The sequence below is a fragment of the Heterodontus francisci genome, unplaced genomic scaffold (genome assembly GCF_036365525.1).
Source record: "Heterodontus francisci isolate sHetFra1 unplaced genomic scaffold, sHetFra1.hap1 HAP1_SCAFFOLD_701, whole genome shotgun sequence".
Classification (NCBI taxonomy): Eukaryota; Metazoa; Chordata; class Chondrichthyes; order Heterodontiformes; family Heterodontidae; genus Heterodontus; species Heterodontus francisci.
Window position 1 is genome coordinate 472,501 of NW_027140629.1, and position 7,500 is coordinate 480,000.

The following is a 7,500-nucleotide window of genomic DNA, read 5'->3' on the forward strand; positions in this document are numbered from 1 at the left end:
GTGGGGTTGGCGGCGGCGGGGGGGGGGAGAAAGCATGCACAACTTGGTTGACGTCGCCTGGTCAACTCGCATCGGTTTTCCGTCCCCATCACTGTAAGGAGCAACCGCGACCAGCGTAGCCAAACAGGTCGACCAAAGCTTTCGGCGCTCGCACGGAGAGGTGATGCCAGCCGGCGTGCGTCGCCTAACTTGGACAAAATTCTGGGCACGCACTTTTCGTTTGAGAATAGGACATACATGTAGTGCAACCCAAGGAAACCAGGCGACGCCGCCACAATCTGCGCCTGACAGACAAAGATAACCGTTCACAAGGAGCCTTGTTATTTCGCACCAAGTCTTTTGCGGGCATAGTTTCTTTCTTTGACATGTATATCTGTATGAAGGTCGGCTTTGCTCTGCCATCGCAGCCTCCCTTCTTTGCTTTTCTCACTGTACCAACAGACATGTCATAAGACTTTGGTTTTTTTTTTATTAATTCTTTTCCTGTGGGTGTGGTGTGCCTCCGCACCCCCCAATCTGTTCCAAGGCCTTGTTTTCTCTCGCTCGCCAAAACACTTTGTCTGTTTTCACAGCCAGTCTACCGGCCTAGACCCAACTGTGCGATATTTCAGAGCCGGCAACAGAGCATGGAAAGTCCGCCAGATTTACCCTTAAATGCTCATAAATGACTTCCAGGCACTCTTCGGAAGGTCTTTTATTTCAAAAGAAGGTCCTTCCTTGAGGGAGCACTTCTTCGGCCACTTTGCAAGTGCAACCGCTGCCAGCAAAAGTTCTGAAAATCGAGTTCCCGAAAATCTCCGGGTACCCCGCCAACCCCCAGCCACCCGAATCGCAAGTGTCAATTCGGCGGGTTGCCTGCCGGTAGTCCTTCCGAAAATGAGGCGCCAAATCGCCGCAACGGCCATTTTTCATTTCGGCATCGGGACTTCCGACGGCAACTGATTAACTAGCCCGGGGACTAGAGCGGCAGCAAATGCAACGTGCCCTCTTGGCGGGAGCAACTTGACCGCCCCCGTGGGGAAAGGTCAACTCGGGGCCCGGGAAAGTCGCCGAGTCCGACCCCATACACTTCCATGAGTTGGGGGTTTTGGCCTTCCCGGCCCAAGGCTCGCCTTATTTCGGCCTGCACTTTCGGAAAAGGGTGCATTCCTTTTGGTTAATGATTTCACCAGCCCGGGTCTTAGCCTCTGCCCCGACGGCTAAGTCTTTTGGTTAATGATTTCCTGCGGCTGGGACTACCCTTTCCCCCGCCCTGCAGGCACCCGGGTCGGGAGGCCGTCGGGGGCACTTTCCGGGGCAAATCCGGACCCTTACGCAAGGGAGAGTGCGCCCCCCGCCTCGGCCGGGGGTCAGGCTGCCGCCTATTAAGCCCGACAGAAAACCCGAAAAATGGACGAAAATGGGAAAAAATCCCCATCCGAAAAAGGCTTAAAAGTCGGTTGGGCGGCAGCTAGGGTCGGTCTCTGCAGACCTGGAGGCTCGGGTGGACTCTTGGAATAAACGTCCAAGTCCCGACTTGCCACCTCCTACTACTGTGCAGATACCCCGCCAACCCCCAGCCACCCGAATGACAAGCGTCCGATCAGCGGGACGAATTTGACAACTCTGGCCGGACCTCTGGAACTCCATCCCGGGTAACCGGGGCAAATTTTTCCGCTTGATCGCCCTTCCACTGGTTAACCATTTGCCCTTTCGGACTTAGTCTCTGGACATTATTCGACGGATTTTCTGGTTAACCATTTGCCCTTTCGGACTTAGTCTCTGGGCATTATTTTCGACTTTTTGGTTAATGATTTCACACTTTTTACTTACTTTTGCGCTTTTTGGTTAATGATTACTCTGCTTACTGGTTAATTATTTGCCCTTTCGGACTTAGTCTCTGGACATTATTTTCGAGTTTTTGGTTAATGATTTCACACTTTTAACATATTTTTGCGCTTTTTGGTTAATGATTACTCTGCTTACTGGTTAATTATTTGCCCTTTCGGACTTAGTCTCTGGAGATTATTTTCGAGTTTTTGGTTAATGATTTCACACTTTTTACTTACTTTTGCGATTTTTGGTTAATGATTTCACACTTTTTACTTACTTTTGCGCATTTTGGTTAATGATTACTCTGCTTACTGGTTAACCATTTGCCCTTTCGGACTTAGTCTCTGGACATTATTTTCGAGTTTTTGGTTAATGATTTCACACTTTTAACATATTTTTGCGCTTTTTGGTTAATGATTACTCTGCTTACTGGTTAACCATTTGCCCTTTCGGACTTAGTCTCTGCACATTATTTTCGAGTTTTTGGTTAATGATTTCATACTTTTTACTTACTTTTGCGCTTTTTGGTTAATGATTACTCTGCTTACTGGTTAACCATTTGCCCTTTTGGACTTAGTCTCTGGACATTATTTTCGAGTTTTTGGTTAATGATTTCACACTTTTTACTTACTTTTGCGATTTTTGGTTAATGATTACTCTGCTTACTGGTTAACCATTTGCCCTTTCGGACTTAGTCTCTGGAGATTATTTTCGAGTTTTTGGTTAATGATTTCACACTTTTTACTTACTTTTGCGATTTTTGGTTAATGATTTCACACTTTTTACTTACTTTTGCGCATTTTGGTTAATGATTACTCTGCTTACTGGTTAACCATTTGCCCTTTTGGACTTAGTCTCTGCACATTATTTTCGAGTTTTTGGTTAATGATTTCACACTTTTAACATATTTTTGCGCTTTTTGGTTAATGATTTCACACTTTTTACTTACTTTTGCGATTTTTGGTTAATGATTACTCTGCTTACTGGTTAACCATTTGCCCTTTCGGACTTAGTCTCTGGACATTGTTTTCGACATTTTGGTTAATGATTTCACACTTTTAACTTAATTTTGTGCTTTTTGGTTAATGATTTCATACTTTTTACTTACTTTTGCCCTTTTTGGTTAATGATTACTCTGCTTACTGGTTAACCATTTGCCCTTTCGGACTTAGTCTCTGGACATTGTTTTCGACATTTTGGTTAATGATTTCACACTTTTAACTTAATTTTGTGCTTTTTGGTTAATGATTTCATACTTTTTACTTACTTTTGCGATTTTTGGTTAATGATTACTCTGCTTACTGGTTAACCATTTGCCCTTTCGGACTTAGTCTCTGGACATTGTTTTCGACATTTTGGTTAATGATTTCACACTTTTAACTTAATTTTGTGCTTTTTGGTTAATGATTTCATACTTTTTACTTACTTTTGCCCTTTTTGGTTAATGATTACTCTGCTTACTGGTTAACCATTTGCCCTTTCGGACTTAGTCTCTGGACATTGTTTTCGACATTTTGGTTAATGATTTCACACTTTTAACTTAATTTTGTGCTTTTTGGTTAATGATTTCATACTTTTTACTTACTTTTGCGATTTTTGGTTAATGATTACTCTGCTTACTGGTTAACCATTTGCCCTTTCGCACTTAGTCTCTGGAGATTATTTTCGACTTTTTGGTTAATGATTTCACACTTTTAACTTAATTTTGTGCTTTTTGGTTAATGATTTCATACTTTTTACTTACTTTTGCCCTTTTTGGTTAATGATTACTCTGCTTACTGGTTAACCATTTGCCCTTTCGGACTTGGTCTCTGGACATTATTTTCGAGTTTTTGGTTAATGATTTCACACTTTTTACTTACTTTTGCGATTTTTGGTTAATGATTTCACACTTTTTACTTACTTTTGCGATTTTTGGTTAATGATTACTCTGCTTACTGGTTAACCATTTGCCCTTTCGGACTTAGTCTCTGGAGATTATTTTCGAGTTTTTGGTTAATGATTTCACACTTTTTACTTACTTTTGCGATTTTTGGTTAATGATTTCACACTTTTTACTTACTTTTGCGATTTTTGGTTAATGATGACTCTGCTTACTGGTTAATTATTTGTACTTTCGGACTTGGTCTCTGGACATTATTTTCGAGTTTTTGGTTAATGATTTCACACTTTTAACATAATTTTGCGCTTTTTGGTTAATGATTACTCTGCTTACTGGTTAACCATTTGCCCTTTCGGACTTAGTCTCTGCACATTATTTTCGAGTTTTTGGTTAATGATTTCACACTTTTAACTTAATTTTGTGCTTTTTGGTTAATGATTTCATACTTTTTACTTACTTTTGCCCTTTTTGGTTAATGATTACTCTGCTTACTGGTTAACCATTTGCCCTTTCGGACTTAGTCTCTGGAGATTATTTTCGAGTTTTTGGTTAATGATTTCACACTTTAACATATTTTTAAGCTTTTTGGTTAATGATTACTCTGCTTACTGGTTAACCATTTGCCCTTTCGGACTTAGTCTCTGCACATTATTTTCGAGTTTTTGGTTAATGATTTCACACTTTTAACATATTTTTGCGCTTTTTGGTTAATGATTACTCTGCTTACTGGTTAACCATTTGCCCTTTCGGACTTAGTCTCTGCACATTATTTTCGACTTTTTGGTTAATGATTTCACACTTTTAACATATTTTTGCGCTTTTTGGTTAATGATTTCATACTTTTTACTTACTTTTGCGCCTTTTGGTTAATGATTACTCTGCTTACTGGTTAACCATTTGCCCTTTCGGACTTAGTCTCTGGAGATTATTTTCGAGTTTTTGGTTAATGATTTCACACTTTTTACTTACTTTTGCGATTTTTGGTTAATGATTACTCTGCTTACTGGTTAACCATTTGCCCTTTCGGACTTAGTCTCTGCACATTATTTTCGAGTTTTTGGTTAATGATTTCACACTTTTAACATATTTTTGCGCTTTTTGGTTAATGATTACTCTGCTTACTGGTTAACCATTTGCCCTTTCGGACTTAGTCTCTGCACATTATTTTCGACTTTTTGGTTAATGATTTCACACTTTTAACATATTTTTGCGCTTTTTGGTTAATGATTTCATACTTTTTACTTACTTTTGCGCCTTTTGGTTAATGATTACTCTGCTTACTGGTTAACCATTTGCCCTTTCGGACTTAGTCTCTGGAGATTATTTTCGAGTTTTTGGTTAATGATTTCACACTTTTTACTTACTTTTGCGATTTTTGGTTAATGATTACTCTGCTTACTGGTTAACCATTTGCCCTTTTGGACTTAGTCTCTGGACATTATTTTCGGGTTTTTGGTTAATGATTTCACACTTTTTACTTACTTTTGCGATTTTTGGTTAATGATGACTCTGCTTACTGGTTAACCATTTGCCCTTTCGCACTTAGTCTCTGGAGATTATTTTCGACTTTTTGGTTAATGATTTCACACTTTTAACTTAATTTTGTGCTTTTTGGTTAATGATTTCATACTTTTTACTTACTTTTGCCCTTTTTGGTTAATGATTACTCTGCTTACTGGTTAACCATTTGCCCTTTCGGACTTGGTCTCTGGACATTATTTTCGAGTTTTTGGTTAATGATTTCACACTTTTTACTTACTTTTGCGATTTTTGGTTAATGATTTCACACTTCTTACTTACTTTTGCGATTTTTGGTTAATGATTACTCTGCTTACTGGTTAACCATTTGCCCTTTCGGACTTAGTCTCTGGACATTATTTTCGAGTTTTTGGTTAATGATTTCACACTTTTTACTTACTTTTGCGATTTTTGGTTAATGATTTCACACTTTTTACTTACTTTTGCGATTTTTGGTTAATGATGACTCTGCTTACTGGTTAATTATTTGTACTTTCGGACTTGGTCTCTGGACATTATTTTCGACTTTTTGGTTAATGATTTCACACTTTTAACATAATTTTGCGCTTTTTGGTTAATGATTACTCTGCTTGCTTGTTACTGATTTCCCCTTTCGGACTTGATCTCTGGCCGTTCTTTTCGACCTTTTTGGATCAGGTTTCCACACTCTGAAATTATTTTGGGCTCACTGATTAGGCGAGATCAAGGGGGCATGCCTGGGCACTTTGGGCTCAGTTTGGGAAGGCGGCGTCCGTGTGCTCCTCCGCCCTTCCCGCACTTGCGGCTAGGTTTGCCAAACTGCGCTGACCCGCAGCCCTGCCTTTTTGCCCACGGCACACGGAACGACTCAAGTCTGGCTCCGTTCCAGGCCGTTGCCTCCGGCTGCCCGCCGTCCGGCCGGCCTGGGACGTACCCCGGCTGACGGCGCCGGAGGCCCTCTAGCAGCCACCGGTGCCGCGGGCCAATGGGTCCGGGCGTTCCGGAGCTATCGGTGGGGAAGTGCTCTCCCCTTTTCCTGACGCCGTTCGCCCGAGCAGAGGTGCAGCCTGACGGGACTGCTGTCGCCTTCCGCGGCGCACCGGCCCCTTTCACCTGCCGTCGACCGCGCGGAGCTCGGACCTCCCTCCCCGAAGTTATGGCCCCGGCGCCGGAGGGTGCCCGGGGCCGGGCATTCAGCGGGGTGAGTCTTAACCTTCCCGGTCAGCCTGCGGGGTCGGTGCGCCGGCACTCGACGCCGGAGGGTCCCCTCTTTCCGTAGAGCCCCGCCCGGTGCCGATCGGCCGGCGGATTGCGGAGCGAACCGCGCCTGACCGACGGGCCTCGGAAACCCGTTGCAGTCGACGGGGGGGAACCGGACAGCGGGACGAGGTGCCGATTCCACCCGCAGATTCGATCCCGAAATCCCGCGGGATTCGGCGGTCCGACCCGACAGATTCAAACGTCGCCCGGGCGGCCCCCAGCGGTCGGGCCGGCCTGGTTCCGCCACCGCCCGATGCCCCTCGCCCCCGGCTACCGCCGGCCGCGCAGACCGAGCGAATGCGGCCGGACGTCCGGCGGCAATCGGCCGGAAAGCGGTATGGCCATTTCCTACTGTCCCTCGGACGGGCAGAGGGGCGGCGCCGGGGCACTCGCGGACCAGGCCGCGCCCCTCCGAGCCCTACCGCCTGCCGTCGACCGCGCGGGGATCGGACCTCCCTCCCCGAAGTTATGGCCCCGGAGCCGGAGGGTAGCCGGGGCCGGGCATTCAGCGGGGTGAGTCTTCACCTTCCCGGTCAGCCTGCGGGGTCGGTGCGCCGGCACTCGACGCGGGAGGGTCCCCTCTTTCCGTAGAGCCCCGCCCGGTGCCGATCGGCCGGCGGATTGCGGAGCGAACCGCGCCTGACCGACGGGCCTCGGAAACCCGTTGCAGTCGACCGGGGGGAACCGGACAGCGGGACGAGGTGCCGATTCCACCCGCAGATTCGATCCCGAAATCCCGCGGGATTCGGCGGTCCGACCCGACAGATTCAAACGTCGCCCGGGCGGCCCCCAGCGGTCGGGCCGGCCTGGTTCCGCCACCGCCCGATGCCCCTCGCCCCCGGCTACCGCCGGCCGCGCAGACCGAGCGAATGCGGCCGGACGTCCGGCGGCAATCGGCCGGAAAGCGGTATGGCCATTTCCTACTGTCCCTCGGACGGGCAGAGGGGCGGCGCCGGGGCACTCGCGGACCAGGCCGCGCCCCTCCGAGCCCTACCGCCTGCCGTCGACCGCGCGGGGATCGGACCCTCCTCGCCGAAGTTATGGAGGTA